This window comes from Physcomitrium patens, chromosome 25 (assembly GCF_059467195.1).
Source record: "Physcomitrium patens ecotype Gransden chromosome 25, ASM5946719v1, whole genome shotgun sequence".
Taxonomy (NCBI): Eukaryota; Viridiplantae; Streptophyta; class Bryopsida; order Funariales; family Funariaceae; genus Physcomitrium; species Physcomitrium patens.
Genome location: NC_143434.1, coordinates 13,596,640 through 13,610,254, shown reverse-complemented (window position 1 = coordinate 13,610,254; position 13,615 = coordinate 13,596,640). Strand labels below are relative to the sequence as shown.

At 30.2% G+C, this 13,615-nt stretch overlaps 1 long non-coding RNA gene across 1 annotated transcript; it reads right to left on the bottom strand.

The window, feature by feature from the left end:
- Window positions 1–2,094: 2,094 nt before the first annotated feature.
- On the bottom strand, window positions 2,095–8,043 carry LOC149986327 (uncharacterized). The gene is made up of 4 exons (XR_016500927.1): window positions 7,912–8,043; window positions 7,684–7,749; window positions 7,494–7,557; window positions 2,095–7,271 (listed from the first exon to the last, which is right to left on the bottom strand). It is a non-coding gene; the product is annotated as an uncharacterized LOC149986327 (long non-coding RNA).
- Window positions 8,044–13,615: the final 5,572 nt, after the last annotated feature.

Genomic DNA, 13,615 nt, shown 5'->3' with positions numbered 1-13,615 from the left:
CAAAGTAAGGCCATCAAAAATTATTGGTCATGACCAAATTAATATGAAAAATTTGAAGTTGATAGCAAAAAGTGTGACTTATTTTGTACTGTTACAAGACAAATCCTAAGAACAAACATACACAGAAATTTGTGAAAGACCAAACAATCTTATTCCACTCTTGTCTAATATTCCATTTTTTTTTAATATAATATTTTTCTTAATTTTTTATTTCTGATAACTTAATTATTTTTATGGAATTATTATATTTTTACTAAAAATTTAATACACAAAATGTACATTAATTTTTACAATGCTTGTGTAAAAAAATAAAATTTTGATATTAAAGTGAATCAAATTGTGTTTTAATAGTATTGATTTAACATTTAAAATAAAATTTTGAAATAGTTTCTTACTTGATTTGATTTGATTTGATTTTTTTTTATATTCTAAAGTAAGATTTTGTAGAAGAAATTACTGAGAATATTTATTGAATTTGTAGAACTTATAAGAAAATAGCTAGCATTATTTTTAAGGCTGGTAGCTTTTGAATCTTATTAAATTAGGAGCGACAAAGAAATATTAAGATGAAAAAAATTTAGAGAAGTCTACTGAAGAGAATATTTTTACACTTAAAATTGTATTATAAAAATTTATTTAAAAAAAAATTACACAAGAATTATCAAAACGAATTAAAAAAATCCTTGTAAAATATATTATTCTACTCATATAAATTTTGATTATTTATGATCTTTAGTTAAAAATTTTATTAGCCTATTATTTGAAGTATATTCTTATATATTTTTTGAAAAGATAATAATTCAATGTATTTTAAACATATTTCTATCCAATTATATAATATAAAGTCAATTATAGTACTTATATCTTAGCAAAATGGTGTATTGTATTTGTTGATGGCCCAAAATATTTTCTTCTATTATTTACTAAAATTATTTTAATTGTATTGTCAGGTCTTAAAAGCTACTTCATAGAATTGAATTCGATTTTCAAATAATCTTTGTTAAAACCGTAGAATATTATTTTATGGCAACAAATGCAAGAAAAAATTGAATAAAAAATATTACAGCTTGAATAAAGATTAAAATAGATATTTAGATTTTTATTTTATTCTAATAATAATAAACAAATATTTTTAAGATGATATAAATGTTTTTCTAAAATTTTATGGTTAGAACATATGTTTTAATGTTTCTTTGTTTTATACATTACTAAATGTAATATTATTTTGGTAAATTAATAATATTTTAGATTGGTGGAATACATCAAATTATTATAATTAATCAATTTTTACCTCATTAAAAGTGTAATATTTAATAAAAAATGCAATGTTGACCTTGTCTTTTTTTTCTTTTAGACATCTTTTAATTTTTTATTAGAATAATAAATTTAATCACATAATTAAATTGTTTAAAAATAATATTTCTATTAAAATATTAAATTTATTTTGAGTGTTACATAGCTATATTTTCAATCTAAAATAATACTACATCTTGACAAAGTTTTATTTATTTCAAATTATAAATCCTTTATACTACCAAACTATTTAGCACAAAACTAGAAAAATAATTTTTTTCATCTATTGAATTTATTATTTATTAATTATTTATTAGTTTTTAATTTTTTTGATTAAATTTATAAATTTTAATGTTTCTAAGTCTTTTCTTTTAAATTTACTTTATAAAGAAATTAATAGTTTCTTTAATGTTGATTGTTATGAATTCTAAATTTTTAGGTAATAGTAAAAAGTGATGATTTTTTCTACAATAAATATAAGATTGTAAATATATATATATATATATATATATATATATATATAAATAAAGATTTATTTTTAAAAATATTTCTTAATAAATGTAAAAATATCTTTAGTTGTTGTGGCAAAAATTAATAAATATTTTGTAATATAGCTTAATTTTTAATATATTTTATTTATTTTAAAAGTATCTAATATTAATAACATGATTGATAAAGAAAATAAATTCAATATTTTAAATGATATAATCAATTATTGATGAATATCATCGTATATTATAAATAAATATTTATATTGTGTAAGTTTATGAAAATAGTAGTAGATTTTTATTATTATTTAATAGGTATATTAATTTTTGAAGCTAATTTTATTTTATATTTTAAAAAATATTACTAAAATCTTTTTCCAAATAGGTATATTCTAAGAAGAATCTAAGTTATAAAAAGAAGTAGAAAAAAAATAATTATTTGTGTTAATATATCAAACTTACATAAATTTCTACATATATATCTTTTATTTGTATTAAGATAGATTTCTATTGTAGAATCTTATGGATTTGGCCAAAAAATTGATATTAAATTATATGCCTCTACTTGAAGATTATTTAGTAAAATTTTAATATTAAGAATCAACAACTAAAGTTAATTCCTACTGAAGTGGCTTATACAATTATAAAAGTGTTGTTTTATACTCTCTCAAAGTATAGTAATAATCATATGTTTTTTAAGCTCTCAAAAAAGTATTAACTAATGTTCTTTGTACTTTTTTAGGTCTTCACACTTTTCTTAGTTGTCACCATTTGAAACATTAGATCTATGGCTAAATCTAAATTGTTCACTTAGATCCAACATAGTTCTATATACAAAACCACTAGATCTATAATACTCACCTATTGAAATATTATCTATACAATCTAAGATTTAATATATAAAATAAAAATTTGCCCCTTTAATACAAAGATTTTCTATATAAGTGATATATTTGAAAATCAATATATATTGGTCATAAATTAGCTTCTTTAGTCCTTTTCTTGGTTCTTGAGTCTTCCTTTAATCTCTGACTTTTGACCACTAACATCATCTATTGTTACCTCTTTATCTCTTTTTATCAAAAAAATAAAAAGAGCAAAAAGCCCTCCATCTTTGAATAATGTATGTAAAGCTTTAATTGGATTTTATTTAAAATTTTATTAGAGTTATTAAGACTTTACTGTTGTAATTTCCATTTTATCTTCTATATCCAAGTGCCTTGTGTATTCTTAAGCAAGACTTTATGTAATATACTATTGTGTGCTTTTATTTCTTCTTTTGTAGTTGTATGCTTATAAGTGAGTGCTTCAATATCTTTTTAATGTTGCAATATCATCTGATCTCGCTACTCAAGCTATGTTTGGTTGTTATCGACCTTGCAACGTACATGTTTTAAGTCTTTCATACTTGTAAAGATAGAAGGAGCATTTTGTTGTTCTTTAAGCTGTTGCTGTACGTCATTGAGTTCAACTTATAAAGTAATGGTGAGTCTTGCATATTCTTGAATAGAAGTGTGATCAACCTGTTTGTTGTTTTGTAGCTACACACTTTGAACTGCATCCAACGATACGAGCTTGTAGATGGTGCATCATAGGATTTGATATTGTAATTGAGTGTTTGGGGCTATTATATCCCAGTTCATATCTCCTCTCCTCTCTCTCTCTCTCTCTCTCTCTCTCTCTCTCTCTCTCTTCTTCTCCCTTCTCACCCTTAGATTATATTAAGGCTCCATTGTCTTGACCAAAATAGTATTGACATTAATATTGGTATAAGATTTCATTTGTTTGCATTCAATGTTATGCTTCTTTTATTGCCGCATTTTTTAGGATGTCATCTTCAAGACAATCCTTGACGCCTTTCATTGCTTGTTGAAGAAGAAAGCAATGATAGTTTATAACATAGCAATTTCATTCACATATGTAATCTATGAAAAAGGGCCCAATGGTATTGCACAAATTAGAGCCTTGCCTCAAGTAACGCAACTCTTGCATGAATGCATCGTAGATAATCTCCTTCCAACTCATTTCTTTGCTTGTCTTAGCCAATACATAGATGTCGATTGTGACTTTGGACATGAAGTTCACATATTTGCATAAAAATATAAATGCAAGGATCCCTCAAATATATGTATATTTCTTTGAGTTACAACAAAGCTTAATAGTCTTGGTATAGAATCCTTTGCTTGTTTTTTTCTTCAAACTAATAACGACTTCATGATTTGGAGGTGGTTGCAAGCAATTGGATCCATAGCTTATTACTCTTGAGAAATTTAAAAGAAAATTCTATTGGTTTTTTTATTAAGTCTTATTTTTTATTTTTTTAATACTTATTTTAGTCCTCATCCATTCTTTACTAAAAACTTGATTTAAAACATAATATTGGAGCTACAATATATTTTATAAATAAAAAATTTGCATTGCAATAAAAACTCAAAGAAAATCCAACTTGCTTCCATAGAGGCCATTGGCACAAAACCACTTGTATTTTAATATGCTATATATATAAAATAAAATAAAATAAAATAAATCATTAGAAGTATTATTAAGAGATTAGGTATTTAGCATTGCCTTTTATATCAATCAATATCTTTTAAATCCAATAGTACTTGATTTTTCTTCCTTTGAATTATATAATCTTAATATTTTTTAGGAATTACAAAATATCACTTCAAGATTTAATCCAAATGCTAAAAAACCTCCTCAAATATAATTTTTTAAAACTAACACATTTATACAAAATATGTTTATTATTTATGTAATATTAATTTCAAAAAAAATCAAATAGAGGTTATAATAACATTTCAAAGTAATGTAAAGAATATTAAGATATATTTGAGAAGAAGATTGCTTACACATTACCAAAATGTCGACCATATAATTATACAATTGATCTTAAAGAAAGAATTCATTTATATTTTGAACCAATTTACAACTTATACATAAACATTTCTTTTATGATAGAATATATCAATGAAATTATTGTGAAGAGTTTTATTCAACATTTAGAATGTCTTATTGATGCATTAATATTTTTTGTGAAGAATAAAGGTTTCTTAATTAATTCACTCAAGTTGAAATGTATAAAGAGTATTAAGATGTATTGGAATTCTTTGATTAACTTAGTGCACTAAAAATCTATACTAAGATGGATCTACAAAGAAACTTCAATTTTGTATATACTAAAGAAGGAGATGAATAGCAAAATATATTTTGATCTTAATATGGCCATTTTAAATGAAATATATTTCCTTTCAAATTTACAAATGCTCCAACTACTTTTAATAATTGATGAATAATGGATTTCATGAATTTTTTAGATAATTTGATTGAGCATTATTCAAATTAAATTCTTATGTATTTTATGAATAAAGAGAAATATCAATAATATCTTTTTTCTTATATTACAAACTTAAAAATGTAGGATTATATGCAAAGATCAAAAAATGTGTATTTCACACAATTCAAGTGATATCATGGACTATAGCATATTAAATGGTACTTTACAAAGGAACTCTAAAAAGATACAAACATGCAAAGATCAAACAATCTCAAGAAATGTATATAATGTTTAGTGTTTGTTAAAATTTGTAAACTATAACAAAGTGTTAATAAAAAAATAAAAAATAAAATTCAAATTGTTGCTCTACTAATACAATTGACTTTTGAAGACAAATTAATGTAGAATAAAGATGCAAAAGAAATGTTTTAATATTTAAAAATGTCTTCTTTTATAAATCTTATTTTATATCCCTGAGTTATTTTTAAATTATATTGTATAGAATTGGATGTAGCAAAATTTGTATTAGATGTAATTTTGTTACAAATAAATAGAGACAATACATTTTTATGTTGTATTTTATTCAAATAGATTCTTAACAATAAAGTTCAATAATAAAATTTACTATTAAAAACTTCTTGTTTCTTTTTATTTGATTAAAAATTGATATTTTTATTTAAAAGACTAGTCTAATTCGTTTAACATTTATAGTAATTCCAAAGATAGTTAACATTTCATATTATCACATGTCTTAAATTGTTGCCAAATTTGTTGACACATAATCTTTTTATAGTTTGTATTTAACATTACATATTACTATAAAAAAATATAAATTATTAAATTCTTTATTTAGATCTTGAATATATTTTATTATCTTATTAAGAACTTACATTCCATTTGTATTGTTTATTGTAAACACAATTTATTTATTTTATCCTTTTCTTGAATTTTTATAATATTCAAAGCAACCTTGTTTTAGTTTAGCTTGTCACTAAGTGGATGTAAAATTCTCTGAGACCTAGATTTTGTTTTAATTGATTTATATTAAAACAAATTAATTGTATTGATCATATTACAAAATGCTACCAATTCAAATTGAATCCATATAGGAACTATTTACATTTGACAACCAATTTTGATCAAATTCTTTAAAGAGTTTTGGTAACACCAAATTACTATATTATGAACCAATGTTGTGTTTTAATATGGCTATTGGATAAATAAATAAATGAAAAAAAAAAAAAACAAAACAAAACAAAAACAAAACAAAACAAATATTCATAATGTAGAAGAGATCATTCTAAAATATAGAAGAAAACTACTTTAGAAACATACATAAAAGTTGGGAAGGAAAACCTAAATCTACATTCCAAATCTTACTAGAAATTGGCACATTCATATGTATTGTTGGTTTTCAGTTTTCAAAAACCTCCAATTACTACATACATTATTCAAAGATCAATCATTTCTTATATTTGTAAAATATTACTTCTTATCATGAAATAAACCCTCAACTAGATATTTGTGTGCTTCCTCTTATTCACAAATATGGCCATCATATTTACTAAATACATGTCACTCCGAATTTCTCATTATTAGACATTTAAAAGCCGATGTGATGCATCTCATATCAATGCATGTCTGTGTTGTGTAGGCTTACCAATCATACAAGCCCTAATTGGTGAAATCAACTAACTGTGAGTACAACATGTGCATCCAAACCGGAACTTAGCTTTTATACATTTACTTCAAAAGTACATCTTATTCATGAATGCAACACTGATTGCTGCGATTTGTAGTCTCCATGCATTCAATGCATTCGAGCCACTATGTATACTGGAAGAGTGAATCTGGCGGAATGCCATCACCATCCGAAGCTTGGAAACCGCACGGTCGTGCCGACCTTGTGCAAGCGCTTGTACAATGTGTACACAAACACGTGAGCCGACAACTGCATGGAAGAATTGTATCTACAAATGACAACTACATGGAAGAACTGTATCTACAAATGAACACATCCAACGACGGTGCCATGAACCAGCACCGACAGCAGCAAGCAATGGGCTTCAACCAGTCTCAAACATGAGACTTTCATTCTTTCCTTCTCGGTCTCCACCCAAGGAGTGGCGCGCCTCCGCCGCCCACCGCTTTTCACATGTTCATCGTCATCGTTTCTGACCACCGCCTCCCACGGATTCGGCGCATACCCCGTCCTGCACACACGCAACGAATCAGCAGTGAAGCAGTTATCACTCACTCCAGGACCTGCGGCTCTGCTCAGCGCTACTGTGCGCGGCGAGTTGCCGAAGGTGGTTGCCAAGCTCCAGAATCCTGGGTAGACCACGCTCGCTCATGCCTCACACATCCATTTCATGACCTTACAGCTGCAAATCCCAAGAATTGCATGATAGCGAGCGTGATAACCCATGGCTTACTCGTAGTGTTGGATCCCGGCTGGGACGAGGAGGTCCGACCCAAGCGCATCTTCGGTGCCGTGGTCTGCGTTCACCATGCCACAGAAGAGGTAACCTGTCAGGGATTTGTTGTTTGGTGATGCAAGCTGTATCTGGCATCCTGTCAACTAGATATTTCAAAACCAAAAACCGAGCCCCCACACGTACTCACCCTATCCGGTAGTTCTCCTTGTTCCACAGGAAACGGAGGTTTCGGTCTGGTAGGGTAATCGAAAAACTGCAAACGGACATGGTGAAGGTGAGTAGCAAACTTGAAGGATCGTGTTAGGAACCGCTGTCCTAAATCCGAAGAGCATAAACGTGAGAATGTCACGATAACAACACTGTCATTCACGGTCCAATTCTCATTGTGGATTCACATCGAAACAACTCCACTCACATCATTCATGGGTTCAGTCATGGTGAAACAAATAGCTCCCTGGCAGGGTCGAAAGTTTCACTTCGGAGCAGGCCTCGGTCGATCGTCCAGCTTCACAAAGGACTCACAATGCTTTGAGCGTCTGGCAGGTTGTCGTGACACTGCAATGCGAATGCAGGTTATATGAATGTAGAGATGGTGCTTGACTCAGCCTCCGCCAAGCTCACAGACTGTGCACACCGACTGTGCCCGGCAGACATGTTTGTCGATGGAAAACTTTGGCGGCACACGTCGCCAAGCAATGGCGGTGGCCTGGCGGCCTTCCTCAGTTTGTGAGACGCGCTTGCGTTTCTCTTCCGGTTGCGAATGTTCACAGCGGTCGTACCCAAGTGGTGGCGTCGACATTTTGATGTTGCGGCCCGCCGCCACAGCGTTGGAAGGTGTTGAGAACTGCAGGTCGCAGTTGCAGACACGACCAGGATGCTGGCGAGATGATCATTCGGTTTGCGCGGAACTTGAGTTGAACCATGCTCCGAGAGGTAGTGGTTCCTCACCATCTCACCTACGACGACAGCGTGTTGGTTCGAACGTCTCGCTCGTTGTCCGGCAAGCTACGTGGGTGTCGTGAAGTCCCATCCCTTCTCTCACATGATCTTCGAGAGTTTCAGCGTCGCGTGATGGGTGGCAAAGCCGGCAATCTGAGCACGGACACTGGTCACCGACAGCCGACTGGCACGCGGAATTCTCTCAAGTCCCCACCAACATGTTTTGGGTTGAATGTGTCGGTGGGTTCGTGGATGGAAATCAAGCGGCGTGGCGGTGTCACAACCGCCTGGTATGGGGGAGGCAGAAACGACGCCGGATGCCCTACGACGTCGCAGAGGATGAATTGGACTGCAGTGTTCGCCGGGGCTTCCACCCGTCGGAGCATCCACGTGATCGTCGGCGTGTCTGGAGCACGTGTGCGGTGGGACAATCCTGGAGGGCCGACAACGGAACCGCAGCAACACAACTACTGAGAGGCTAGAGGCAACAGCGAATTTGCCACGAGGAAGAATCCGCAGGATGTATGGGGGTATTCTGCCGGTCCTGGTGGGGAGCGACCATCTCCAGATGTCACCATTTCCTGGGGGATGCCCAGACTGGTTGCCCAGGTCCGAGTCTTGAGGATGGAGCGGCCGGCAAGATCAATAGTGGATATCAGGGTGAGATAAAAAGGTGATGGAAAAAGTATTGAGGGAAGTTGGAGGAGGCAATCAAGATCAACGGATGAGTGTCATTTCGATGCTCCTCAAAGGTTGCAGTTGGTTTTGTGCAATGAAATGGTTTCTCTACCCAATGTCTCCAGACTACATGGAGGGTGCAGAGGGCAAAGTCTTTTCTCAATGATGACTTTAGTTTTTTCAATAGAGAATTTTGGTCTGGAAATCACATCCCATTTGGATGCCGATTTTGGTGATGTGATTTTTGGTGTGAGAAATGAGTTTTAGGTTACAAAGTACCTTGTTGTATTGAGCTTTTGGATTGTGCTTTGGTAAGTAAAAATGAGACATTGCAAGATTGAAATTATTGTGTGTATGTTGTTACCACATAATTGTTATGGTAGCCAACTAACAAAAACGTTCCAGTGAACCAATAAGTATCCGAGGGACTCTTCAGTTTGATGGAAGTAGAGTGTGGATGGATGTCATCCAATACTCTCACTCATCCAAAAACATTTTGCAAAGAATGCAGGTCCTTCCTCTTCCACTCATTCTCATGGAATGGTGGGAGATCGAGCAAATCACAAAATTGTTGAAATGTGTCTCTTGGTAAAGATTTAGTTAATATATCAGCAATTTGATCATTGGTGTGTATGTATTGGAAATCCATGAATTTATTCTCGCAATGCTTTTTTATTGCAAAATACTTCATATTGATATGCTAGGTGTGGCGATAGTAATTAGGATTTTTGACAAGGATGATGGCAGATTGGTTGTTGCAATAAACAATGGTTGGTAATTTATGAGGTTCATGGAGCAAATGTAAATGGCGATAGAGCCAAGGGGTTTTTTTTTTTTTTCTTTCTTTTTTTTTTTGTTTTTTTGTGGATTTAGCAAGGGCAACAAGTTCGACAACTGTGGTCAATGTGGTGATGCATCTTTGCTTGTAGCAATTCCATGCAATGGCTATGGATGTAAAGGTATAAACAAAGCTTATCATATTTTTGAGGTTCTTTATTATGATACGAATATAGTAATACAACGACCATGGCCTGATGCATCCTCTAATAGTTGGTATGTATGTGCATTGCATGAATTTAGACATCAAAAACTAGCCGCCCTATTGTCTTTGTACAAATTAAGTAATCCACAATATTTGTGGTTTTGGCATATCACTCCTTGAGTTTTGTATGTTTGAAATTTTTTTGCAAAATAATGTTCTTTGCATCCTTGACATTTGTAGTTTCATTGTTTGAATTGGTGGTATGTGCATTAAAATTGTTAAGTAGATATTTGGTTGAGCATGCTGCTAGTTGCTACCTATGCAAGACTATCAATATTATCTTTTTGTGTTGGGAGGTTTCTTGAGTTTCATGAATGTCATACTCAAGATTGAAGGCACTGTCCAAAATCTACAACATGTCATGTCGATCTACCATGATTGTTTTTAAAATACATGGTGTAGTCATATCTTTGCAAGATTGCTTGAAATCAGGTATGTTGGTATAGAACTTGGTGTCTTGTAGTAGATTAGATACAAACTCTTTTTTTTTTTTTTTTTTTTGCAAGATCAATTGTGTAAAGAGGCAATTGGATCTAACCATTTTATGATGTGATGGGCTTACACTTTTCAATGCCTATAAGTCAACTTATTTGATAGGTTGATCCTTTGAATTTGATTTGTAAATCCTTGATCATGGATTCAACCTCCTTCTTTGCTTCATGTTACTCCATATCTGCGGCATGTAATTCTTTTGCTTGAGCTTATGCAACATTTTTGAAATTTATAATTTGAAAATTTATTATTAACTGATTTTTATTGTGTTATATATATATATATATATATATATATATTTTTGTAAGTTGAGGCTTGATCTAAAACCTTATTCAAAGGTTATTGAAATCCAAATGTATTGGAATCTTAGAAATTAAAGTTTAAAAAACTAATGAGGTTTTTTAAGATTTACAACAATTTGCCAATTAGATTGAAATAAAAATTTACACAATAGTAATAGACTTAATTTCTATTAATATTAAAAAATTTAAAATCCATTGCTTTGTAAGATTTAGAGATATTGGTACTATGAGATTGGTATCAAGGTTAGAATAAGAGGTTAGCCAACATCCAAATAGATTTTAGGATTTATCTTTTATTTGATAAGTTTGTTCTTTTTCAAATTATTTGGACTTGTTGTCAAATTAGTAATTTAGAGGTGTACAAATTTTGAGTCAAAATCTACAATTATATTATTATTTATTGAGGTTTTAATTTGCTAAAAGATTGATAAAGAATTTATTTAAGGATTAAGATTACATTAGAATTTGGTTTAGGATTTAGAATTTGATTAGGATTTTTTTAAGGATTTAGAGTTTTATTAAGATTTGATTTAGGATTCAAGGTTCAATTAGGATTTCTTTTAGGATTTAAAATTCAATTAAGATTTGGTTTAAGGTTTAAGATTTGATTCGGATTTGGTCAGGTTTTACTTAGGATTTATTAAAGATTTACTTAGAATTTTTTTATTTTTTAGTATTTTTTAAAGATTTTTGTCAATTCTTAAAGTTTTCTTTATATTTCTTTCATTATTTCTTTAAGATTTTAATTGGATTTGATCAAAATTTGATTAAAAATGTAAAGCTTTAATTGGAATTTATTTAAAATTTTATTAGAGTTATTAAGACTTTACTGTTGTAATTTCCATTTTATCTTCTATATCCAAGTGCCTTGTGTATTCTTAAGTAAGACTTTATATAATATACTATTGTGTGCTTTTATTTCTTCTTTTGTAGTTGTATGCTTATAAGTGAGTGCCTCAATATCTTTTTAATGTTGCAATATCATCTGATCTCGCTACTCAAGCTATGTTTGGTTGTTATCGACCTTACAACGTACATGTTTTAAGTCTTTCATACTTGTAAAGATAGAAGGAGCATTTTGTTGTTCTTTAAGCTGTTGCTGTACATCATTGAGTTCAACTTATAAAGCAATGGTGAGTCTTGCATATTCTTGAATAGAAGTGTGATCAACCTGTTTGTTGTTTTGTAGCTACACACTTTGAACTGCATCCAACGATATGAGCTTGTAGATGGTGCATCATAGGATTTGATATTGTAATTGAGTGTTTGGGGCTATTATATCCCAGTTCATATCTCCTCTCCTCTCTCTCTCTCTCTCTCTCTCTCTCTCTCTTCTTCTCCCTTCTCACCCTTAGATTATATTAAGGCTCCATTGTCTTGACCAAAATAGTATTGACATTAATATTGGTATAAGATTTCATTTGTTTGCATTCAATGTTATGCTTCTTTTATTGCCGCATTTTTTAGGATGTCATCTTCAAGACAATCCTTGACGCCTTTCATTGCTTGTTGAAGAAGAAAGCAATGATAGTTTATAACATAGCAATTTCATTCACATATGTAATCTATGAAAAAGGGCCCAATGGTATTGCACAAATTAGAGCCTTGCCTCAAGTAACGCAACTCTTGCATGAATGCATCGTAGATAATCTCCTTCCAACTCATTTCTTTGCTTGTCTTAGCCAATACATAGATGTCGATTGTGACTTTGGACATGAAGTTCACATATTTGCATAAAAATACAAATGCAAGGATCCCTCAAATATATGTATATTTCTTTGAGTTACAACAAAGCTTAATAGTCTTGGTATAGAATCCTTTGCTTGTTTTTTTCTTCAAACTAATAACGACTTCATGATTTGGAGGTGGTTGCAAGCAATTGGATCCATAGCTTATTACTCTTGAGAAATTTAAAAGAAAATTCTATTGGTTTTTTTATTAAGTCTTATTTTTTATTTTTTTAATACTTATTTTAGTCCTCATCCATTCTTTACTAAAAACTTGATTTAAAACATAATATTGGAGCTACAATATATTTTATAAATAAAAAATTTGCATTGCAATAAAAACTCAAAGAAAATCCAACTTGCTTCCATAGAGGCCATTGGCACAAAATCACTTGTATTTTAATATGCTATATATATAAAATAAAATAAAATAAAATAAATCATTAGAAGTATTATTAAGAGATTAAGTATTTAGCATTGCCTTTTATATCAATCAATATCTTTTAAATCCAATAGTACTTGATTTTTCTTCCTTTGAATTATATAATCTTAATATTTTTTAGGAATTACAAAATATCACTTCAAGATTTAATCCAAATGCTAAAAAACCTCCTCAAATATAATTTTTTAAAACTAACACATTTATACAAAATATGTTTATTATTTATGTAATATTAATTTCAAAAAAAATCAAATAGAGGTTATAATAACATTTCAAAGTAATGTAAAGAATATTAAGATATATTTGAGAAGAAGATTGCTTACACATTGCCAAAATGTCGACCATATAATTATACAATTGATCTTAAAGAAAGAATTCATTTATATTTTGAACCAATTTACAACTTATACATAAACATTTCTTTTATGATAGAATATATCAATGAAATTATTGTGAAGAGTTTTATTCAACATTTAGAATGTCTTATTGATGCATCA